Source organism: Eleutherodactylus coqui, chromosome 4 (assembly GCF_035609145.1).
Source record: "Eleutherodactylus coqui strain aEleCoq1 chromosome 4, aEleCoq1.hap1, whole genome shotgun sequence".
In the NCBI taxonomy this organism is placed as follows: Eukaryota; Metazoa; Chordata; class Amphibia; order Anura; family Eleutherodactylidae; genus Eleutherodactylus; species Eleutherodactylus coqui.
This window is the reverse complement of record NC_089840.1, coordinates 135,918,099-135,944,199: the sequence shown is the minus strand read 5'-3', so window position 1 is coordinate 135,944,199 and position 26,101 is coordinate 135,918,099. Positions and strand designations below refer to the sequence as shown.

Below are 26,101 nucleotides of genomic sequence, written 5' to 3'. Positions count from 1 at the left end.
GGCCTTGTGGGAGTGTTGGGTCCACTTACACCCCTAACCTTCAATCCTCAGTATAAGGCCACTTTCCGGGGTTCTCCTATCCTGACGCTATCAAACAACCCAATCCCAAGACTGGGGGACGTAGTGTCTGAATCGGGCCTAAAATCGCTGCAGGAGATCCTGGGAGACAGTGAGACCCAGCCAGGGACGTGGTTACCGTATTTCCAGCTGAGAAGTTTTGTGTGTGCAGTGACGCCACTTATAAGCGAGCTAGGGCCGCCAACGGAGTTTGAACGACTGTGCCCTTCCCCCACACTCCGTAAGTACGTGATCTCTAGACTCTATGGGATGCTGCTGTCTCAGGAGACTGAGGGTGAGGATCCTGCCTCCGTGGGGGCGTTAGGGAGCTGGGTAGAAGCCATGATGAGCCCCCCAGCACCTGGAGTTAACTGTGGTGTATATTTGTCACAATAAATTTTATTGTTAAAGCTCAACAAATCAGGATGACTGCATTTATTACTATGCTTTGCAAGGGGTTAAAAATGCATAAGTACCTGACTGCCATGGTGTTAACGCAAAATGACATCAGCTTAAGTCATGTGGATAGTGCGAGATCGGAGATCCTGCACCATCTGGCAGAGGGAGCCAGCTATTACAGATTGCTGGTCACTCGCTGCAACAGCGGAAGTGCATAAGAACAGTGACCCTGATAACCCCTTACATGCTGAGATCTATATTGTCTGTGGCATGTAAAGGGTTCACAGAGGGGAGCGCTCGCTCTGACATCATCGGACCCCCTGCAATGTAATCGCAGAGGTTTGGTGTGTTGCCATGGCAACAGGACGCCAGGTACTGGCATCCTGCTTTGCCACTGCCTGTTATCGCCGTTACAAGTGATAAGGCATTACAGTACAGAAGTCCAGCAATGCCTTATAGTGATCATAGATGCTATGGATCAGGTCCCCCCAGTGACATAAACAGTGTGTTAAGTTAGCGGTTAGCGGTCCCCAGGCCCGCCATCGCCGCTATCCATTGTATAGTGACGATCGCGAAAATTTAAGAGTTTGTTTTCACCTCTGCTCATGGATCGGATCCGTGAGGGGAGGTAAAAATACCCACCTCGGGTCCATCGCGATGTCCTAGTCTCCCGTGACCCGAGGTCCCCTTCTGCGCATGCGCGCCCGATGTTAATCGGGCACGTGCACAAAAAGGCTCGAGCCCCGGGAAATTTAAAATCCCTCTGTTCCTGGCTGCCATGTGTAGCCCGGAGCAGAGGGATGTCACCAGGGACCTGATCACTGTTATCCAATGGGTAAAAGTGATCATTTCAAGTAAAAAAAAGTTTAAAAAGCTTACGTTTCATCCCCCCACGGATCATATCCGTGAGGGAGGATGAAATGACGTACCTAAGGCCCGCGGATTTATCTGCGGACCTTACCCCAGCTTCTGCGCACGCGCTCGTCGCCAGAATGGCAGGTGCAGCGCAAAAGCCGTGGATTGCCAGGGTAATTTAAAATCTCCCTGCTCCTGGCTACAAAAATTAGCCAAGAGCCTGGAGATTTCACAGGGGGCCGCGGTGAGCGGTTCCTGGTCATGTGTTACCCGTTATCCAATGAATAATGGCGATCACGTATAAGTAAAAAAAGGTGAAGGTTTATCTCCCCTCACCAATGCGATCGGTGAGAGGAGATGAAACTTTTTACCGGAGGCCTCCGTATTTGCACCCCGACGTGAACTTTCCCGAATTCTGCCCATGTGACCGCCAGCAAAACACGGACGCATGTGCAGGAGGCGGGGAGCCCAGGAAATTTAAAATCCCCTTATGTCGCCGAGAGCCTGGAGCAGTGACCTTGTTGAGCGGTCGCCAGTCACGTGATAAAAAGGTAGCGATCTACCTTTGGCTGGTCTCACATGACCGGATAGGAATTACGGATTTCACATGCGTCTGATCCGCGGTAATAAGCAGATCAATCGCATTGGATTACACAATTCCGCTCACATTAGTGGGTCGGAATTGCGTAATCCACTCGCAGATGAGAGAAGGCAGCAGGTTTTATTTTACCGCAGATATCCGCAACATAGAGCCCATTGTGCTCCATGGTCGCGGATATACCTGCAGCCCATATGCAACGACCTTGTATACGGGCTGCGAGTACCCGCATCATCGCTAAGCGACGGTGCGGGAAATACAAACAAAAAAAATTTACTGCCCATGACCGCCTGTGAGTAGGCAGTTATGCGCAGTACATTACGTGGCCGTACGCAGGGTCACAGCTGGGATCCGCTGCGGGCCTCTGCACGCGGTTTCCGCCTACGGCTGCGTGAGCCTGGCGTCATTCAGACCGCTACCTGTAATACGCAATTTACAAGAAGCCCCGGGAACGCTCGCCTTCCTGCAGTTCTAGGAGCACCTTGTTGAGCGCCTTCTGTGTGAGACCGCCGAATCTCATCAAGCTTATGGAAACTCGCAGAGCGTCACTTTACACCCCATACCCGCTACTGAGGTCACAAAATACCCCCAAAAAGCATGAGGGGGGATACCCTGTTTTATTGCCCCATGTACCCATCCCAACCAGCCTCCGTAATTACCCCTGTCTTTGGAAATCCTACACAGTTCACATTATTACTTTTATCTAAGCTTTAGGGATCGCCAAAAAGGGCGCGGAGGGGGGGGGGGGGGGTGTTGAAGATGTCAGTTTTTATTCCGTACAAGTGGGCAATGGGGCCAGGAATGTATTCAGTTGTGCCCTGCAATCCAGCGGATGTTTCCTCTTTTATATGCCTTGCCATGGGTCCTGTAAGTAAATTAGGGCCACAAGGGGTATTTTTTTGAACACGGGACAAACGGGGGTATCCATTTTGGGGTTAAGGTCTTCATTCCTATGTGTGCTGTACGGGAAAAAAACTGTTTTTAAATTGACAATTGCCAAAAAAATGAAAATCGTAATTTTTTCCTTCTGCTTTGCTTATATTCATTCAAATACTGTGTGGTCAAAATACAAAGTACACCCCTAGATGAATTCATTAAGAGGTCTAGTTTTTAAAATGGGGTCACTTGAGTGGGTTCCTTAGCGTTTTGCCGGCTCAATGGCTCTACAAGTGGGCAATGGGGCCTGGAATTTATTCCGTTGTACCCTGAAATCCAACGGGTGCTCCTTCCATTATAGGCATTGCCATGTCTCCTGTAAGTAGATTAGGGCCACAAGGGGGGGGTTTGGTTCTGAACACGGGACAAACAGTGGTATCCATCTTGTGGTGAAAGTCTTCATTCCTATGTGTGCTGTACAAAAAAAATGTTTTTAAATTGATATAACTGCCAAAAAATAAAAATTGTAAATTTTTCCTACTGCTTTGCTTAGATTTATTCAAAAATTGTAGGGTAAAAATACGCAGTACACCCCTAGATGAATTTGTTAAGGGGTCTAGTTTTCAAAATGGGATCATTTGTTGGGGCTCTCTGTCGTTTTGGCCGCTCAAGGGCTCTACAAGTGGGCTATAGGGCCTAAATCACCTTCATGCTAAATTTCTGTTCTAAAAACCACCGACCTACTCCTATTTTGGGCCCCGTTGTGCATCCAGACATAAGATTAGGGCCACAATGGGTATGTCTCTGAACACGGGAGAAACAGGGGTATCCATTTTGGGGTTCAAGTCTTCATTCATGTGTGTGCTGTACAAAAAAGCTGTTTTTAAAATGACAATTGCCAAAAAAATGAAAATCACAATTTTTTTCCTTTTTGCTTTGCTTGAATTCACTCAAACTGTAGAGTCAAAATGGGTAGTAATCCCCTAGATAAATTCGTTAAGGGGTCTAGTTTTCAAAATGGGTTCATTTGTGGGGGTTCTTTTCGGTTTTGGACGCTCAAGAGCTCTACAAAAGTGCTATGGGGACTAAAACGCCTTCAAGCAAAATTTCTGTTCTGAAAGACACCGACTACTCCTTTCATTTTCGGCCCCGTTGTGTATCCAGACATAAGATTAGGGCCACAATGGGTATATTTCTGAACACGGGAGAAACGGGTATCCATTTATTTTCATGGGCAATATAGGAAAAAAATGTTTTTAAAAGGAAATATTTGCAAAAAATGATTCTAATTTTTCTCTAAATTGAATTAATTGCTGAAAAAAAAGTTGGGGTCAAAATACTCATGACAACCCTCAGTGAATACATTAAGGGGTGTAGTTTTTTAAAAATGGGGTTATCTGGGGGGGTATCTATTATTCTGACACATGAGCCTTTGCAAACTTGGCTTGGTGCAGGAAAACAAAGTGTTCCTCAAAATGCTGAAAAGTGATGTTAAATTTGTACATCTAAATGGTTAAAAAAACGCAAGTTTTTCAAGTGTGCATTCAGAATAAAGTAAACAGATGGAAATATATATCTTATCAAAAATTTGTACAGTATGTTTGGACATATTTAAGATTAAAGTTGAAAATGTGACTGACAATTCAAAATTTTCCCAATATTGGTACTTTTAATAAATGTACACAAATTATATCGGTCTCTTTTTACATCCCAAATGAAGTACAACATGTGGCGAAAAAACAATGTCAGAATCATTTGGATATGCAAAACCTTTACGGAGTTATGCTATGCTGAACAACGCATGTCAGATTTCCAAAATTTGGCTCTGTCACTAAGGTGCAAACAGGCTTCGTCGCTAATAAAAGGTTAAAGTTTTTTACAGTGCTTTATATGCAAAAATGATACCAATTAAACTGTAGTTAACCACGCAAAAAACGTGCTCTTACAGCCGTGTCAACGGAAAAATAAAGTTATGGCTCTTAAAGGGAAACTGAAAATCCCCCAAAAATCAATGCATCCCGAAGCCTAAAATACACCATGTCCTTAACGCCATGGCGTAACTGTACTTTATAGCAGGGTGGTACTTAACGCAACAGGACGTTCGGTTACGCCCTGGAATGGCACGAGATCAGAAGAGATCCCATGCTATCTGGCAGCGGGAGCCAGCTGTCACAGATAACCGGCCTCCCTCTGTAACATTGGGGGTGCATCAGGACAGCAACCCCCGCTGTTAACCCCTTACACTGCACAATGTGAAGGGTTCACAGAGGGAGCTGCCTCCCTCTGTGACCTCATCAGACCACTAAGTAATCATGGAGGGCTGTCCGGTTACCATGGCAACAGTGTGCCAGATGCAAGGGTCCAGCTATATTACCAGTGCCTATGATTGCTATAACAAGCTATAAGGCATTGCAGTACAGAAGTCCTGCAATGCTTTATCATAGCGATCATAACTGCTATAGTAAAGTCCCCCACAGGGACACAATGTTAAAAAAAACTATTTAAATAAAATGTAGAAAAGTTAAATGGCTTTTTTGTGCCCACCATCCCCATATTAATAGAAGAAAATTTCAAAATTTAAATTCCACATTTGGTATTGTCATATCTGTAACGACTCGCACAAATTCAACACCCTTTGTCTCGCACAGCAGAAAGCATGAAAAAAATCTAAAACTGGAGGTAAAATGCTTAGGTTTTTTTTTTTCATTTTGACTAACAAAAAAGTAATCAAAAGCCTATTTACTTATAAAAACTAGAGCTTGTGCTGCAAAAAAACAAGCCCTCAGTACTATCCATGAAAAAACAGAATAAAAGTGTGTAAAGTGGCAACAAACTAAAAAAATAAACAGTGCTCCAGATGCACGGTTGAAAAGTGCACCCCTAATCCAGAGAAGCAATAGTTTTCCCAGCAAGGGGGTTTTCCCAATCTGCCAATACAGTACCAATACTCCATCTGAATAATCCATTTATTCCGTAAAATATATGCAACGTGTCTCTGGTTGAGAGGCTTTTTGAAGAGCTGAAACACATTGCATATATTTTATGGACTAAATGGATTTAACTCTTTCCAATCGATTTATTTTTTCTCATCCATTCTCCCCAGCTCCAAATTAGAGTTGGGGAGAATGGATGAGAAAAAATACATTTTGCCTGCACCCTCCTGATCTGACAGTTCAGGAGGGTGCAGGTGCTCACTGCACCGTGGGGGCAATACTTCCGCATTCTCCCTTATGCCTCCAGGCTCGGCGATCATGTGACCTCTGGGGTCAGGTGGCACCCAGCAGTCACATGATCGCCAGGCAGAATGCAGAAGTAATACTTCTGCATTCTCCCTTCAGGCTCCCGGCTCAGCGTTCATGTGACTGCTGGGGGTCAGGTAACACCGGCGGTCACATGACCAGCCGGATTCTATCTACATTACATAGTGCTAATTGAGCGCTATGTAATGTGTAAAGGCAGAAAGGGTTAAACCCTTTCTGCCTTCTCGGGGGGGGGGGGGTCCTTGATGAGGATCAGTGCAGGAGTGCATCTGCACCCAATGTTTCTGATGATCGAGTGCAGATGCACTGCAGGGTCAGGCCTGTCCCGATATCGGAGCTGTGGTGGGAAATGATGTTGGGGCAGGCCCTACATTGGATTGGAAAGGGTCCTCAACACAAAAATAGGCCATGTACTTAAGGAGTTAAGGGGATAAGGGTGCTGCTAGAATGTGGTGGTCTCCTTGTGGAGGCAGTTTAACCCCTTAATGACTTGACCCTTTTTTTCCCCACTTATGATTGTTTTAAATTTTTAAGTAAAAAACACTTAGCTATGTATATTAATATTATTTTTATTTTTTTTTGCACTACGACTTGTATTTTTAATATTTATATTAACTTTCTGCCGCTATCTGAACTTTATTTTTTCCTGTGCGAGGGCCTTTTTTTTTTTTTTTTTTGTCGGTGGGATGCAGTCTACATTGCAACATTTTAAAATGCATACAACATTTTAATCATTTTGGAAACAGGGTGACCAAAAAAGTGCATTTCTGGCTTTTTTTTTTTTTCTGGCAACAGTCATCGTGCAGGGTAAATGCATTGTTTTGATCAGACTTTTATGGATGCAGCAATACCAAATATGTACTTGTGTTTTATTTAGATAGTCATAAATAAAGGTTTATTTTAAAAAGAACTTTTTTTTTTTTTTTAATTAAACTTTTTCTTTTTTTCTTAGTCCCCAGAGAGGAACTTGTGATGCTTTGATCGCTCCTGCAGTAGTATGAAGTAATACCGTAGCACTACATCATTCTGTGACCAGGTAGGAATTCTATTGAGCCACGCCACAAATCGGCCAGGGGATTTAAATGCCACTTTAAATGTCGGAATCGATTGCAGCATTTAAAGGGTTAGCGGCTCCAATGAACTTGCGCTTCTCAGAGCTATTGCCGCTGGATGTCTGATGTAAGAAAGAGCCGGTGCCCGTGTTGTAAGGAGGTAGAGCGCCACGCTATCTTGCTTAATACATGCATCCTGCAGTGTCAGGGTACGTCCTATAGTATTGAGCGGTTAAAAACCCCTTGTCTACATGTACAGTGGTATGAAATGCACTGCAACTTTACATGATATATAGCATCACAAATCCAAGGAAACTGCCTCCTCTGACAGTTCTGGGACCATTGCATACCTTAAATCAATGGCGGTCGTGACCCCGGAGCAGCAAAGCACACAGACACGGCTAACAGTGACTTTAAAGTACATTTGTATATGGCAGAGGGTGGCCTCTGGGCCCCTTGAAGTGCACAGTCCTGGTCACCACTGCAACCCCTGGTAGTACGCTATGGTATGCATATAAGAACTGCGCTGTGGTGCTATTAAAAGTACTGATAGGCGGCGCTCCGAGTCATGTTGCCCTTCGACATGTCTGATAGGCAGTACTTGTCATGACATCACATATGGTTGGGTTTCGTGTATGTACTGTATGATAAAGTCTGGGTGCTTTAAATGCCAGATACGACAGACTCGGGCGCAACTCACATTGGATAGGACACGGAAACCTGATATATATGGACACGGCACATTCCAGGAATAGTTATGCTGAGAGTTTTATCATGTAGACCATGGGGTGGCATAAAGTCTGTGTAACCTTATAGGCTAAAGTGGAGCCGTGAGCTGTCAGTGGAATTACATGGACAATATGCTAAAATACGCTAGTGTACACCTGTCTTGCGCTAGTTTCACATTTATGTGGTTGGCTTTGTATTTGTGTGCATGCTTTACTGAACTATTTGTGCAAGCAAATTGTGTGCATTAGCGTACACATGCAAATACGCTCCAATTTACTGAAATAAGCACTAAGTGTAATTAGTGTGTTTTTTGCCTATGAAAATGCGCCTGAAAATAGATAATGTTGCTTTTTTTACACGAATGAGATGTGTACATAAAATATGCTCATTTGAATGAACCCATTGAAATCAACGGGTCCTATTCACTTCTAATTGTATGTGAAAAATGGCTGCACAAATACGTCACTGATTTTGGCCTTCCTCTTATCCATACTGCTGACCTTCTCCCCACCTCACACTTCTTGAGGCCCATGTAGACAAGACTAATGTCAGACAATCTATGCCTGACAATTGTCCCCGCTCATGCTCTCCCGTGCTACTGCACAAGTGTCGGCTGACAGCCTGGTGGCTGGAGGAGACTGTATTCCTCACGTTCCCCCGCCTCTCTTCATTGACTTAACATAGTGGCTGATCAATAATAAGCGTTCAGTGTAAATAGTAGCTGTACTGTATTGAGCGGCCACTATGTTAAGTCAATTGAGAGGCAGGGGAGAGAGAGCAAGGAGTGAAATCTCCTGCAGCTAGGTAGATATCACTTGGCTACCTATCAGCATAAATTACTAGAATATTTATCAGTGATTGATAATGTTTTGTATTTGTATCGCATTTATTAAGTAAAAATCCTGAAAACGGCCAACATGTTGGTGCGACTCCATCCCTGCTCATAGCAGAGGTACATTGGACTTGCTGTTAGAGGGTTCCAAATGCACCACATTATTTAGCGACCATTCGCCTTTCAATAAACTTGGCACAAATCACTGACTGTCTCCTTTCCTTAGACTGGCATAATATATAACTTTAGTAAATACCAGCTGCTGTCTAATACTGGTCATTGCTTAGCAGCGTTCCCTTACATGGGCTATGTTCCACATAGCTACTTGTTGCACCTCAATGATCAACATCTCTTTAGTCTGTGACCTATCTTTACACAAGACCCCTGTTGTGTCTTCTGTACTCGGTTGCTCTTGGTGACTGTCTTCAGTTGTCCTTCAGGCAGTATGTTGTGTGGAAGTGAGGGCACAGACCATGTTAAAGCCCCATTAGAGAGTGAACCCCATAACACTTGTACCTTGAGACAGGAGCTGATGTTGCTATAGGTGGAGTCATGTATTCTTGATATATGAAACCTGCGACCGTTCCGGTCTAACTGCTGTTTCCGTGTGTGAGAGACGATACAATTTGTGAAGTATGGGCTCTGGCTGTTCTAGACAAAAGACAAGCACTGCAATGTGGTGTTTTTTTGGAATTTTTCTTTATTGGAAAAGCAACATTGTAATTATTACCGTCCCTTTTATAGAATAAGCTATGATCACAAAGACTCGCAGGTGAGGCTGGTGGATACCATAGAACTTGCTGTGGTCATTATGAACCGTTCATTAACCTGAAGTAAGAGCCACCTGACCCAAAGATCCAGAAGAAGGCAAAAAATTCCCCAGAGAGTAAGGCCCTAATTCCCACGGGCGGATTTCCACCACGTATCATACGGTGGAAATCCACGGCGTTGCCTCGCAGCTATTAAGTTCGATTGAACCTAATGGAGCAATGCTAAAATCATCCGTAATCACCCGTGGCATGTTCTATTTACCGCGATGGTTCGCATGGACGGCTTCCATTGCAGTCAATGGAAACTGTCGTCTCGCTATCTTCCGCTGTAGCATAGCTGTGGGCGCGTCATGTGACGCTGTGGGCACCGAGCGTCATGTGAGATGTCAGGCGTCAGATCCGTAGGCAAATATGGGGTCTCTGGGGGGGTGCCATGACTGACTCCCCTGCGGAATTCTGCTTGCGGAGCCAGTCACAGCCATGGGCACTAGGCCTTAGTCCTTTTGAGGGCAGATACTCTGGTTTGACCTCAGATGTGGTGATAAGATGTCACCCTGCATCTTATTTAACCTGCTGTGTATATATAATTTAAGATTGACATAGACGCGATTGCCCTAATTATATATGTATTACTGGTATAAGCTAGATATCTCCTGTAGCTAGTCATATGGTCAGTGCTGGTATAACAAGGTATATCACTATATACAGGATGTAGAACTTACAGCAGCTATACATATATAATGTACAAGAGATGCCAAGGTTAGGGCTCCTTCAGTGGCGAGGGTGATATTTGGCTGTGGATCGTTGCCTGATATCACCCTAGTCATCCATGTGAAACCCATAGTTGTGAGGGATTTTTTATGTGAAAACTGCTTCGCATCGCTGAGGCGCTGAAAGAATTCCCTGCCGTGGCAGAGGATTGCGGAGTTCTCCCATTGTTTTCAATGGGGCTGTTGGCTGCAGTCTTGCAGCTAGATAGACCATGCTGCGATTTGTTTCCTACATGGCAACACAGTGCCATGCAGGGAAACTTCCTTCATGTATATGAGCTAATTCAAAAGAATGGTCTTCATATTTGTACGAGATGTGTGTAACGCAACGTACAAATATCGCATGATTTTCATACCAGTGTGAAGGCGCCTTAAGGGTGGTCTCACATCTGCTTTGGGGATTCCACTTTTGTGCTCCCTTTGACTGTGGGGATTCCCCTTTCCTGCTCCCCAAACTGCTTCTCTGGATGGAACCGAACAGCGCAGGACGAACTCCAATGACTATAATGGGGTCCGGGGGTCCACTTGCTTTCTGCCCAGCTATCTGGCTTTTGGAGCGAATAAAAAGCACTAAATGCAGCACTTTTTATTTCAGTATTTTGAGCCAGATCTGTGACGAACCTGCGGCTAAAGGGCCTGACGCAGATGTGACACCGGGCTTACACCAGCATGGTTGATATCACTGTATACAGGACATGTTGATAAATCTCCCTGTGAGTAGTGATATGGAGCATGCTGGTATAACACGTGTGTGTATAATTCAACCCTTTACACACACTTGAAAAATGCTTCTATTGTGTAAATCCACATGACTTTGTGTATGCAGTGTCGTAACATGTGGCCTTTGAACATCAGAGTTTGATTTAATTGTGGTTCAAAACATGAACTCTGACAAAAGCACAAAACCCTGTGTGTTCACGAACGTCTTATCGCTGTGGAGTGCCCTGTCTATTGCCATGTACGGCAGCGAAATTGTACTGAGCATGACAGCGTATCTTGCACACGACCGGTGTTTAAGATTTCATGTGCCATTCAAGTGTAATTGCATTATGTGCCCATAGAGAACAATGGGCTCAGTCATGCATAATACACCGCAAAATTGAACAGTTATGGAATTTTTTTTCTTGTAGTCAATGCAGCACGGTATAGGTACAGGGAAGGGGGGGGAGCCTGAGGTTTTTTCCCCTTCACCTGGGCCCCTTGTGCCTTAAGTTACGCCCCCAGAGCCAGCTACACTACCTAGTTTGGTAAATGGGCTGTCTATACAGCAGGACAGGTGCGCAGACATCACTCCATTAAGGGTACATTCACACGGGTCAGAAATGCAGCAGAAAACTCTGCACCACTTTTGCTATCCACATCGGTATGCTGCTTCCACATTATAAATTAGAGTAAATGTGATGCGCCGCAAGCAGCTTCTGTGACACTAAGTCTTTCCCGATGTACGGAAAGAAGTATTAACTTATTCCGCACCGTAGCTGGAAACTAACTTTTTTATTTTTTTATTTGTAAACTAAGCAACGTGTTTCGACACTACATGTCTTTCAAGTTAATAGACATTGTTATGCATGCTTTCTTATATAGTGTAGAGTATCTGATTGTGGGCCGCACTACCTGCTCACTTAGGGGTGTGGTTTTTTAACAAAGGTGATTTGTTAATCACCTGTCTATCTCCGGAGCTCACTTGGAATTCATTGCTTTCCATAGTTTTTTTTTCATTTAACTTTATTCTAGATTCTCTTGTTTCCTCTGCTTGTTATACCTAGGATTATAATTAATACCTAGTATTGTTTTACTGGTGCATAAAATTTGTTCACTATATTCTATTCTATAAACGTCCATTATTATATATATAAAAAAAAATGTTGTATCTAAGAAATTGATAAGTGTCTATTTGTATTTATTTTTATTAAAATTTCTCCAGCACTTCATTTAAACCTTCTGGCATTAGCGTATTTAATCGATAGATCCAGAACATCTCTTTACGTCTTTATTTCATTATTGAATTTTGTTGTCTAGTCTCTAGAGGAATTAATTTCTCATTTTTTACTGTCTTTATTGTGTTTTAATGTTTTGCTATACTATGTTTTTCATACCCGCTTTTTATATTGTAGCGGTGCTGATCCTAACATTTAATCTGTTGGTTGTTCTCCCAACGTACCTTAAGCCACAAGGGCATTCTAATAAATTTAACATTTTTACTTCTGCATGTAATTTTCTCTTCTTTTTTTTTTTTTTCTTCGCCTTTTTGTATGCTGTTTTGTTTGACTCATGTCTATGCAACATTTGCATTTAGTACTATTACATCTGTAACCTCCTGTTAGTGCTTTTTTAGTCCCTTTTTAATTGAGTTAATCTTTATTTAATGGATTTGATGGAGCCTGACTATTACCAATTGTTCTATTTTTTTCTGAATATTTTTTTTTCTGTTTTGCCAAGACAGGGGTCATTTTTAAGATTAACCAATTTTTTTTGTATAATTCTTTTTATGTTGTGATCCGTACTAAATTTTGTTAAAAATGCATTTTTACTGTAGGTGTCCAATTTGTTTTTTTTCACTTTTTTTGGTATCAGTTTTTTGATTCATTTTTCGCTTTTTAAAGTTTTTTGGTAGGCATCTTAGTAGTTTAGGGTAGTTTTTATTTCCAAAACAAGAGATTGCTTTTAGCTTGAGTCTCAAAGATATGTTTTTCACTGCAGTTTCTGTATACTCGTCACAATTGGCTGCATGGTATATTCTTACATTTTTTAAGATGACAACTATTATATTGTAAACAACGGTTTTTGTTAACTTTTTTAAGATGTGTTTTTGTATTACATTTTTGATATAGAACGAAGTCTAGAAAAATAATTTCCTGATAATTGTATCCGTGAATTTTATGTTTGTCATTTTGATTGATGTTAATTATAAATTTTTCTAGTTCTTAGCAAAATACATAAAAAAATACTGCAGAAGTACGTAACCAGCCTCCCCACTTATATAAAAGACTCAAGCCAAATAATAACACTACACAAAATAAAATAAAGAATACATGTGGTGTTAACTTGATGTGGAATCACTTAACACAAGTATACCACATGAATTAAAGATTAAAGCAGTTAAGTGATCCACTCATGCCACAGACACAAAGAATAATTACAAAAATTTCTACATTTTGCATTAAATTTCTTTTTTTTTAAATTTTTCTTTTCAGTTAACTGGTACAGTGATGGGTAGCAAATTTGCAACTACATTTGCAAATCTAGATATGGGACAATTCAAAGCTGAGAAATTAAAAAACAAATCTAGTATATCATGGTCGTTATATAGATGATATACTAATAATCTGGAAAGGAGCTAAACTAGAACTAGAAAAATTCATTATTGGCATCAATAAAAATGATCAACTTAAACTCACGGATACAATTAACAATCAGGAAATTATCTTTCTAGACTTAGTTCTATATATCAAAAATAATATGAATACAAAAACACTTTTTAAAAAAGTAAAGTTATTTACAATATAATTGTCATCTTAAAAAATGAAAGAATATACCATACAGCCAATTGTGGGGAGTATACAGAAACTGCAGTGAAAAACATCTTTGAGACTCAAGCTAAAAACATAATCTCTTGTTTTGAAAATAAAAACTACCCAAAACAACTACTAAAAGATGCCTACCAAAACTTTAAAAAGCGAAAAATTAATAAAAAAAAAATGACACCTATAGTAAATGCATTTTTAACTAAATTTAGTACAGATCATAACCACAAAGAAAGAATTATACCAAAAAATTGGACAATCTTAAAAAATGATACTTATCTTGGCAAAACATTAGAAAAAAAACCCAGAATCATATTCAGAAAAAATAGAACAATTGGTAATAGTCTAACTCTATCAAATCCATTAAATAAAAAAGAATTAATCCATTAAATGGAATTAAAAAGCAATAATGGGAGGTTACAGATGTTACAGTACTAAATTCAAATGTTGCATACACGAGTCACAAACAAAACAGCATACAAAAAAGGCGACGAAAAAATAGATATTAAAAAAAAAATTACATGCAGAAGTAAAAATGTTTATTAGAATGCCCTTGCGACTTTAGGTACGTTGTAAGAACTGACAGTTGAAATATTAGGATCAATCAGCACCGCTACAAAAATAGAGGGTATGAAAAACATAGTATATCAAAACATTTTAAAGAAAAACAGACAGTAAACAATTAAAATTAATTCCCCTAGAGACTATACAACAAAATTCAATAATCAAATCAAGACGTAAAGAGGTTCTGGATCTATCGATTAAATACTCTAATGCCAAAAGGTTTAAATGAAGTGCTGGAGAAATTTTAATGAAAATAAATACAAATAAAGACACTTATCAATTAGATATAAAATAATTTTATATATTTGTGTGTCGTTTTATAAAATAGAATATAGTGAACAAATGTCATGCACCAGTAAAACAATACTAGGTATTAACTATAATCCTAGGTATAACAAGCAGAGGAAACAATATAATCTAGAACAAAGTTAAAAGATAAAAACTATGGAACGCAATGGCATTCCAAGTGAGCTCCGGAGATAGACAGGTGATTAACAAATCACCTTTGTTAAAAAACCACACCCCTAAGTGAGCAGGTAGTGCGGCCCACAATCAGATACTCTACGCTATATAAGAAAGCATGCATAACAATGTCTGTATTAACTTGAAAGACACATATAGTGTTGAAACACCTTGTTTAGTTTACAAATAAAGATTAGTTTCCAGCTACGGTGCTGGCTTAGTTTTTTGGGCTTTTTTTCCACTTTTCGTACGTAGTTCAACCCGACCGTGCCTACAAGCACAGTCATAGGAAATCCCCGGACGCCGCTCCAGAACATAAAATACATGGAGAAGCAAGAAACTGACTTAAAGGGGTTGTCCGGCCATAAACATTAGGTCTCATTACTTCTGTTTGCCCATTTCCATGCACTTTGTAATATACATTGTGCATGGAAAATGAAGCAAACAGAAGTTTTGGACTTACCTGAAGGGATGCCCCCCCCCCCCCTGTGTTGCTCCGCCGTCGTCCCTGGTTACCACAAGAATCTTCTCTTCTTGTCGGCCCAGCTCTTGTCGGCGCGGGAACGAGCCCCTTCTCATCCGCGCATGCGCAGTTCTTCTCTCTGCAGCCGGGACCGATATACGATCTTCTTGTGTGCGGGGGGGGGGAGGATGGAAGAGCCTCAGAGCAGGAACTGAGCTCCCGCCCCCTCTCTGCCTCCTTTCCGCCCCTCTGCACTATTTTCAATGAGGCGGGACGGGGGCGGGGCTAAGGTCAAAGAATTAGCCTAGCCCCCGTCTCGGCTCTCCCCATTGCAAATAGTGCAGAGGGGCGGAGAGGAGGCAGAGAGGGGGCGGGAGCTCAGTTCCTGCTCTGAGGCTCTTCCATCCCCCCCCCCCCTTCCCCCCTGCACACAAGATCGTATATCGGTCCCGGCTGCAGAGAGAACTGTGCATGCGCGGATGAGAAGGGGCTCGTTCCCGCGCCGACAAGAGCTGGGCCGACAAGAAGAGAAGATTCTTGTGGTAACCAGGGACGACTGAGGAGCAACACGGGGGGGGGGGGGGGGGGGGCCATCCCTTCAGGTAAGTCCAAAACTTCTGTTTGCTTCATTTTCCATGCACAATGTATATTACAAAGTGCATGGAAATGGGCAAACAGAAGTAATGAGACCTAATGTTTATGGCCGGACAACCCCTTTAAGGCAAGTGTGGACAACAGGTGCACAAGGGTTAACTCCTTGCTCACCAGATTAACCCTTCTAGTACCGGGTAAGTCCACTTTTAATTTGGCTAAAAAGCATTTTTATTTTAATTGCATGAGGCGCATTTTAAACTATACTAAGCCTTTCCCACTTTTTAAAAATAAATAGCCGGGTTGGCACAATTTTAATAGGTTGTGCATTTTGACATAAGAGATGCTGCGTGCCAAATTGTGTGACTTTTCTACAGCAGATTTAACAAATTTGTCCCAGAGTGCCCACAAATTCACCTAGTTCCATGATGTGTGAACAAGCCCTCCCCACTAAGGTTACTTTTACATGGGCCGTCAGTCATCGGTACCGAACGAAAAATCGCTCATTTGTCGCTAGTCACTTTGTTTCATCTCACTGAAATGAAATGACTAGTAAGCGACTTGTGTATTCTCTTTGAGCGACTGCTTTTTCACTGTGAATGGAGTTGTTGGCAAGAAGATCTCCGGCGCGCTCCGCTTCCATTCACTCAACTACCATTACTGCGGTGAGAAAGCACAGGAGTGATAGTCATTGGGACTATGGTTGGTTGCTTCTGCGCCCACCAGTCGTCCTGTCTAAATGTACCCTGAGCTTCTTACCTAGACTCGTCCTCTTCAAGGCACCGAGCCCAACTGCCACAAGATGCTTGACATTTAGAACTTTGGAGATTCTGAACCAATTGTGATGTAATGTCCCTCATGATGTGCTCCTAATTGCCCATTAGGACGTTTGTCCGGACTTTTCCATAGAGAAGAATGTTATGGGGAAGATTTAACGTAACTGTCTTTATTGCCCATAGCAGCCAATCTGCTTCTATTTTACAACTGCAGTGTAAACTGAAAACTGAGCTTTGGTTGCTATGGGCAACAAAGACCGTTTTACTGTTAGATAGTTTGGATAAATTAGGCCCATATTAGGTTTTGTTCGTACTACTGACTCACCCCACCCTGTTTCCTTACCCCTCCCTAGACCTAACAAGATGTCACCATCTGTCCCCAAGTGCAATCACCCGCCCTCAGTACACAGGAGCAGGAAGTACAAGGACTGCTGGAGATGGCACAAATGTTTGATGGTTGGTAGGCAGCGCTGGAACCCCCATAACTGTCAGAATTGTGTCCATTGATACTTTAACCATCTGGCGATTCCGCTTGAGCTCCATGATGGAAACACTCTGTTCTTGTCGCTGACCGTTCATGAACATGACAAGTCTGTGATAGTGGAGTGATGGCATGGCATAGTTTGGGGCAGTGACAATCCAGGATGGGGGATCATGTGAATTATGATGTCACAGCCATGGAAGAGAAGGGATGTGACCGGAGCTGTACACCCAAACCCACAAGTTTTTGTTTTTTGTCGCTTGCGCTGTCAGAAGGCTTATTTGTGGTACAAGTTCGGGTTTTTACCACTATGATTTGGGGGTACACACTTTAATTTTTTTTTCCAATATTTTGGAAAGCCGGGTAAGAAAAAAAACCTGACAATTCTGACACTACCTTTTTCTGTTATTATAACCATGCAACAGTGTGATATTTTAACCCCTTACTGCCACAGAACATATGTTTGTCTTGGCCAGTGGGCACTTAACACAACAGGACATAAACGTGTGGCCTGTGGATGACTGTCTCAGAAGTGAGCCTGCACTATCACGAAGAGGGAGCTGGCTGTGATGCTCTGAGTAATATGGGGCTTTTATGGTTCCCTGGTTCTCAGACTATTGTACACCAGTTTTAGGGGTTTTGGTGAACTTCCAATTTGGTTCAGAACAATTTGGACCAAACCAAGCTGTTCAGCAAAAGTTCAGTAAACTGTTCGCTCATCACTAATTGTGTCAGGTTGCATGGTATGTTGTATATCAGTGTGGTCCAGTGTACGTATCATATGTCAGTATGAATATGCTGCAGTATTTATCAGTGTAGTATGTGTATATGTATTAGCATGGTACAGTTATCAGTACATTATATATAATGGCACAAATGTATCACTAAGGGCCAGTTTGTATATGCATTGCTTGTGTAAAAAAGTTATACAGCAAAAATCAAGTCCTACATGCATAACTGTGCAGTTACATCTCAGGCAAATATGCAAGTTAGACTTGTGGCGTGATTAGATGCACCAACCTATCACTGGGGGACGTGATAGGGAACTGGCCACCCGGCAAACGAGGACCTGTGGGCAAAATACTGGGTGTTACCGTTGCAGGTGACACTCGAGGGGAGGGACTGTTACCTGGGTTGCGTGCTCCTCTTTCTTTCACACTGAAGTTGTGATTGGACACAGTTGCCATTTATTAGTGCACTGCCGGCTGCGTGGTTGGGCCGGCCGTCTGTGCACTGATAGTGTCAGGGAGCAGAGTTGGGTCCATGCAGTACAATGAAGTATAGCTAGTTTGAATTATACCTGGTGTACATAATTATGTACAGGAAATGTTAGGTTATACTCGCATGGAGAGTGGACATGCTGTGGAGAAAGAGTTGTACACAGCTCAGCTGCAGGATAAAATGCTGACCAGAATGGAGGAAAGCTTACAAGATTCGCAATACCAGTGCAGTGTGGAGGAGTATAGCTAGAGATCTTACTGCAGAACAGTGAGTGTTATAATGGAGACTTGGGTGAGACTGCTTTCTCTGACTTGAGTATAACAGGGGCTTGTAAGCACAGTCTGCATTGTAATCTAACGAAACCAACCCTCAGATAACTTGGACTGATGGGAATCCTGTTTAGGCTTCTTTCACATCAGTGCACATCGGCTGACTTTTTCACGGCCGGACGTTATGTGCTGTGATCTGATGCATTAGATTTCAATAAATCAGATCACATGGGCTTATTTCTGAGATGTGAAATCGGCCAATACAGCACCTGGCATTTTTATGTCGGGCCCAAAAAGATAGTCCTGGAACTATCTTTCGGGACAGGAATACGTTGGCTGCTGCATGGGCTCCTTGATGGCTATGGACAAGGTGCAGGACGTGGGCGGGGAGGAACAAGTGAGCCTGCGATGGGGTGGGAGGGGAAATGGGCGGTGGCCTGGTGAGCTCGACGCATTTGCACCTGCTTTACCAGGCCATATAAACGGGCGCACAAACATTTGATTTGTTCACCCGTTCACCAGATTTTCCTCGCCCAATGTAGCGTATATCGGCCGGCCGGGAAAAGGCCAGACGATATGTGCTCTTGTTAAAGAAGCCTCTAATCTTAAATACAGAGCGCGTTGAAGATAATTCTGCTTAATGTTTTTGAATGTATTGATCTCCGCGTTGTAGTCTTTTGTACAACTGAAATCTGCATTGACGTGAAATGTGCATATGTTCATAACCTAAAGACTTGGGCCTCATTCACGCGAGCATCTTTATGTGCGCACAAGACCACATGTCTGTTTAAAACCATTGGTTCCCTATGGTGTGTTCACAGGTCTGTGTTTTACAGGCGTACAAACACCCGTCCTGCAAAACATAGTACATGCATGTACACATAGGTCTGTGCTGCATGTCCATATTCCCCGTGAGGCGTCCCCTTGTCACTAAACACTGATAATATAGTCGCGCTCCGCCAGGGTCGAGGCTCAGGTGCAACTAGCTGGGTCCTCGACAGTGTAGTGAAGTTCTGCAAAACATAGGATATGCGTGCATGGATGGGTTCATCTAAAATCCTCGCCTGCTGAAAGGCATGTTTCTAATGAATTAACTGAATTCAATGAATGGCTGAGCGCTGCCTGTGATTGGTCACAGCACTCAGCCAATCAGATTCAGGCCTTTCAGCAGGCGGGCATTTTAATTCCACGGCTGCTGAAAACTTCACAACACTGCCAGAGACAGCGGTGGAGATGTGAATTTTTACACACAAACCAGGGATGATTTTCAGGGAAGGCCCTATTTTAAAGCCTTTCCCCGAAAATTGCTGCAGGAATTGCCAGCAGACCATCGCTTTTTTAAATGGGGGGGCCAGCAGCGACTGCCCCATTGAAGGCAGTGGGCACAGACCTGTGGGCGCATAGTCTTGTGTGCACCGATGTACGCATATAAACATGCTTGTGTGAATAAGCCCTTAGTAAACTGTGTGCCTTCAGTTGGTAACAAAACGGTGGACTCCATTCTCATTCCATCTACTGGAGTTCACAGCATAAAGGTACTGGCGTCACCTGTGACATAACTACTAGATTTTACACGCTTTAAGTTCAAATCCTGTTTTCCACTGTGTGAGCCAGCAAGGGTCCTTTCCAGCCATTGTCAATCAGGAGATAGCTGAGCCACCCGTGACCACCATCTTACTTTTGCCCATGGTCTCCTCCACATCTGGCTTACCTTTGCTGGGAAGCCGTATATACCCTGTAAATAACAATATGTACTACTGGTATAAGCTATACATCCTGTATGTAGTGATCTAGACCATGCTGGTATATCACTATATACAGGAGATGTATAACCAGCTTTAAATACATAATATTCAGGAGATATCTGGTTATACCAGCATGCTCCATATCATTATATACAGGGGATTAGGGATTCCACTCTTTTGCTCTCTTCGGGGAGCAGGGAAGAAGAATCCCCACGGCCAAACAGTCCTCTGGACAGAACCGAACAGTGCAGACGGACTCTATCTATAATGGGGTCCTTCCGCTTTCCACCCTTCTGACCGGCTTTGGGACAGAAGTTAAAGCGATGCATGTATTACTTGACATTGGTATTCTAGAGTCACATCTGCTGTGACCCATCCTAACTTATTACTGTATAATCCCAATGACCATATTAATTTTTGTCTATTTTGGCTACAGCAGGTCTATTTTTGAACCAACAAATATTAACCACTTTATATAAGGAGAAGGTCCTTGGGGCCACAAAGGTCTGGTGCTTAAACCCATAAACGAACTACCTCCAACCGTACACCCGGCTCGGAGAGTATGTCCACATATACGTCACCACATCATTTGAATGGACCCCATCTTTCAACCACGAACGTTCCCCAGAAAATAATTTAACCTAAACTCCCGTTATCCAAAAACACCCTTTTCCTTTGAAATCGCCAACTTAACTCAGTCCAAACCCCTGAACCACTCCTGGCTGCACAAATAACCTAAATCTGTTACAATCCCACCACCCAATTTCTTGGTACAACTGCAGGACTTAAACCTTTAAGTACCTTTTTATGTAAATTAACTAACTTGTTTGACTTTTGGGCTTGTTACACTAATTTACACACTTTCACTTTTATTAAAAAGGTTTTCCAGTCAACAACTGATGACCTATCCTAAGGATAGATCATCATTAGTTGATTGGCCGGTGTCTGCCGCTCGGGACCCCGTTTGAGCAGCCGAGTGGGCGCAGACTGTCAGCGCTGCAAAAACACAGAATTCGAAGCTGAAGGCATGTCCATGAGCGGATTGGATTCCGCATGCTGGAGCCCGCAGCGGGATCTGACTGCCACAGCAGAGGACACTGCGGGTATTCTGCTTACCCGTCCAGGTCTTCACTTTCCCCACTGCAGTTGTGTGCGAAAAAGCGGTCTGCTGCACATGCACAGTGAAGTTTTGCTTTCTCATGGAATCCAAAGGCTGTCCGCAATTTAATTGCAGACAACCCACTTATCAGACAGTTTACGTTTACTTAAATGGAAGCTGTCCTTGAGGGGTCTGCACTGAATTGGAGCATGCACAAGGTCTACAAATCAAATCTGCATGCTTTATTTCATTTTGTGGTCACCCGCAAATCAAGACTCTCATAGGGAAACATGGATCTTCATCAAATCCGTAAGTGGACATGGGCCCTAAGTCTCCGATGACTTCTGTGTAGTGGTTGGCGCTTATAACTGCAGGCACAGCTCTCATTGAAATCAATGAGCCATGCCTGCAATTATAAGCGTGGACCTCTGTTATTGTGGCGCTAACAGATTGCGCCTGCTCAGCTGATTGGTCAGGATGCCGCGTGACAGACCTGGGCAGATCAACTATTGATGACCTATCCCGATGATGGGTCATCAATAGGTTTTCACTGGAAAACCCCTTTAATTGATCGCTAGTTATGTGGTGTATGTTTTGATGCTATATATGGAGCTAGCCGCAATATGTTGGCAGCTTCATGTATAGAAACAGAGAAGCCTATTGGATACTGGTTTTGAATAGCGGCTGTGAATCTTCCGTCTGATTTTGATGTGTATATACCAGTTCTATGGTAATACGGACCTGATGTGTATAATGGATCATTACTGTAGTGTATGTGCATTAGGAGTTAATGGTGACCACAGGTGTAAGTACATACACCTGTATAGGGGGAGTATTATTTTTTTAAACATGCACTTTGTATTGGAAACTTGACTATGATTAACCCCTTGGTTATTAAGGCGCAAATAGGCTTCATCACTAATTTTTCAGGGTTTTTTTTCCCATTGCAGTCGCCATAACATTTTTTTTAGTCAACATAGCCCTATTGAGGACCTGTTTTTTCAGGACAAGTTGTATTTTTAATGGCAGCATTTTAGGGTGCATAAATATAAAATATTGTAATTTTATTGTGTTTTTTTTTTTTAGGGTATTTGAAATCCAAAAACTATTTCCCCCCCCCCCCCCTTCTTTTTACAGCGTACACTGTGCAGTATAAGGGCTTATTCAGACGGGCTCATATCTGTCAGGTTTTCACACCCGGCTGATATACACTGCCTCTCTCCAAGGGGAGGAGGTGGGACTGATGCTAGTGCACGGAGCTCCTGCCCCCTCTGTCCCTCACCACTGTTTGCAATGGGAGGGGTGGGATGGGGGTGCAGCTTAGTTCTGCCCCCCCCCCCCCCCCCCCTCCCATTGCAAAAAGAGGGCACGTGAACTCACTGAACCAGCTCCCATCCCGCCTCCTCCCCTTGCAGAGAGGCAGCGTATATCGGCTGGGCGTCAAAACCCGACCGATATACGCCCGTCTGCATAAACCCCCTAAATATGTTAAACTCATTCTGCAGGCCAGTGTGATTACACCCATATTAAATTGATATAGGTGTTAGGCTGGGTTCACACAGGGCGGCCGCTAATCTCGGGATTAGCCAGCCATGTGGACGAGATTTCTCAGACATCTAGTCCACACGGGACGGCCAATCCGCTGGGGTAAGTCCGGCTGAAACCGCAGCCGCGGTTTCAGAGGATGCAGCATGTCTATTTACTTTTTTTGTTTGTTTTCGTCGCAGCCGCGCTCTCTATGGAGCGCCGGCCGCAACGGAAAAGCGAGCGACCGGGCCGCTTCAAAGCCGCCGCAGCGGTTCTCCCGGCGGAAGTCTTGCGGTTTTTGCTGCGGCCAAACCGTGAGATTTCCGACGGGAATACGCCCCGTGTGAACCCAGCCTTAGTGTTAACTTTTTATTTATTTTTTTTAAACTCGTTTTATTAAACAACATGTATTATACATTACATGAATAAGCAGTTTCTCAAACAGTGTGCATTTACATACACTAACAAATAATTAAACTTTGCATACATCAGAAAGTTCTTTGGTAACAGTGTTCGGTACACAAGTGCGTTACATTTCCTCTACGTTTACTCAGCATATCTCAATACATACATCTGTAATATTCGTAGCTTTATTGCTCATTTTACCTGCCAAGTCTGGGTGTACTGTCTTAATAAATTTTGGAACATTTCTTGCGTGAAGTTTGTGTTTGTTGTCCCGCACCAAATCCCCCACACCTTGTCGAACTTTTCAGGGTGTTTCCTGTTTTTGTAAACTATTTTCTCGTATGGTAGGATGGTATTGATAATACTCTGCCATTTTGTAACTGTCGGAGGGCGCCTGTCCATCCATCTCAGCGCTATGACTTTGCGGGCATAAAATAATACTTTAGTAAGGAATATTTTATCATAATGTTGCCATTGTTCCTCATCTATGATCCCTAACAGACACATTGCTGGGTCCAGTGGTACTGGTATTCCCACCAGTTGGGTCAGAAACTCTGTGACCTCTTCCCAATACGTGTATACCATCGGACATCCCCATATTAGATGATTGAAGTTTGCGTTTGTAGCGTGGCATCGGTGGCACTGACTGGTCACTGATCTGTTCATTTTATGGAGTCTAGTTGGTGTTAGATAACATTGATGTAAGATATATAACTGGGTCAGTTTATTGTTCGCGGCTGGTGAGACCCTGGTGTAAGTGGCCATTGCGGTCTCCAAGTCCTCATCAGTCAGTGTTGGGATAAGTTCCCTCCATTTCTCCAGTACCACCAATTGTGTATTGGGGATCTTAGAGTATAACAAGCGGGTATATAACTTTGAGATTAGGCCCCTAGGGCCCTGTGTGCGCAGTATACCTATTAATGGGTATGTGGAGAAGGGTCTTCTGGGTTCTGGGAATTGCGCTGTCAATGCGTGTCTGAGTTGCAGATATCTAAAAAATCCTGTTCTAGGTACCTGGTATATTTGCTGCAATTGCTCAAAGGAGACTAGTGTCCCGTCAATGTATAGGTGTTCCAGTGTGGTAATTCCCAGATTTAGCCAAAATTGTCTGTCTGGAAGATTCAATAAATGCGGCAACGCTCTATTGTTCCATAAGGGGGTTTCCAGGGGGGTGTCTTCTTGCCCCGTCAGTTTCCTACATGCCCTCCAGACACTTACTGCGAGTCTGTGAATGGGCAGCATTGGTTTCGTCAACAGCCCTGGTTTTTCCAAGATGATCCAGAGGGATGCCTCCGAAAGGAAGTACATCAAGAGGTGTCCTCGGAGTTCGGGAGAGGGGCGCCCGACAGCCAGTGACGTATATATCGGACTTGCCCTGCCAGGTAGTATATTTTGAAGTCCGGCAGCGCCATCCCCGCTAGCTCTTTAGGCCTTTGTAGAGTTTCCATACGGAGTTTGGCTCTAGCCTTCCCCCACACGAACGATGTTATTAATGAGTTAGTTGTTTTAAAGAATTTTTGTGCTACAGTTATTTCTGCATGTTCTAGCCGGTATAGATATTTGGGGAGAATTATCATTTTAATAAGATTTATTCTCCCTGCCACAGATAGTGGCAGGGAGCTCCAAGCTTTTAGTTTTAATTGCAGGGTTGTTATTAGGGGTGCAATGTTTAGATTAAAACTTTGAGTGTGGTCCCTGGTAATGTAGACTCCCAAGTATTTAAATTGGGGGCCAATTTGCAGGTTGTGGTATACCTCCCCCACCCTCCACTCCTCCTCTCTCAGCGGCATAAGAGTAGACTTCTGCCAGTTGATACGTAGGCCTGAAAAATTCCCGAATTTGTCTATCTGGGAGACGGCTAAGGGCAGGGTGCTTTGGGGTTCCGACATGTAGAGTATTATATCGTCCGCATACAATCCTATCTTGTCTTTTCTGGGGCCAATCTGGATCCCCCTATATAGTGAGTGTTGTCGAATTTTTAGTGCTAGGGGTTCTATAGCAATCGCGAATAGAAGGGGGGAAAGTGGGCAGCCCTGTCGGGTTCCCCTGTGAAGTGGGAGGGAGGTGGAGATCAAGCCATTTGCCACTACCCTCGCCGTCGGTGCAGTATAGAAGATGGAGACCCACCTGATGAACGGCTCCCCGAATCCAAATTTCCGCAGAACTTCCATCAAATATGGCCACTCCACTGAGTCAAATGCCTTGGCGGCATCCAATGAGGCCAGAGCCCAGCCTTTTCTCCACCTCCGTCCCACCTGCGTAATTACCTGCGTTCTTCTGATGTTATCGGACGTGGACATTCCCGGAATAAATCCGGATTGGTCCGGGTGTATGATATCCTTAATTGCTTGGTTCAGCCTGAAAGCCAGTACCTTGGCGAGGATTTTATAGTCTGTATTTAAGAGGGAGATAGGTCTGTACGACCCACACTCCTCCGGGTTCTTTTCAGGCTTTAGTATAAGGACTATATTAGCCTCTAACATCGACTCTGGAAGGGTCCTTTCTCAAATATATCCTCATACAGCGAGAGTAGTTGTGGTGTTATTCCCTCTCTGTACTGAAGATAAACTTCCACTGGTATGCCATCTGTACCCGGGGTCTTATTTTTTGCCATGCCCTCCATTGCCTCCTGTATTTCTTCTATTGTGACAGGGCCATCTAATAGGGATCTATGTGCTTCTTGTATGACTGGAAATGTTATGTTGGTTAGGTAGTTCTCTAGCTCTGCTGGGGTATAGTTAATCTGGGACTGGTATAGATCTTGGTAGAATTGTTG

The 26,101-nt window shown here is 43.3% G+C and overlaps 1 long non-coding RNA gene across 1 annotated transcript in view; it reads left to right on the top strand.

Moving 5' to 3' along the window:
• Nucleotides 1–26,101, top strand: part of LOC136625720 (uncharacterized) — a 48,291-nt gene that overhangs the window by 3,425 nt on the left and 18,765 nt on the right. Inside the window, exon 2 of the long non-coding RNA XR_010792571.1 lies at nt 6,998–7,081. This is a non-coding gene — a long non-coding RNA (uncharacterized lncRNA). The remainder of the gene's footprint in view (nt 1–6,997; nt 7,082–26,101) is intronic.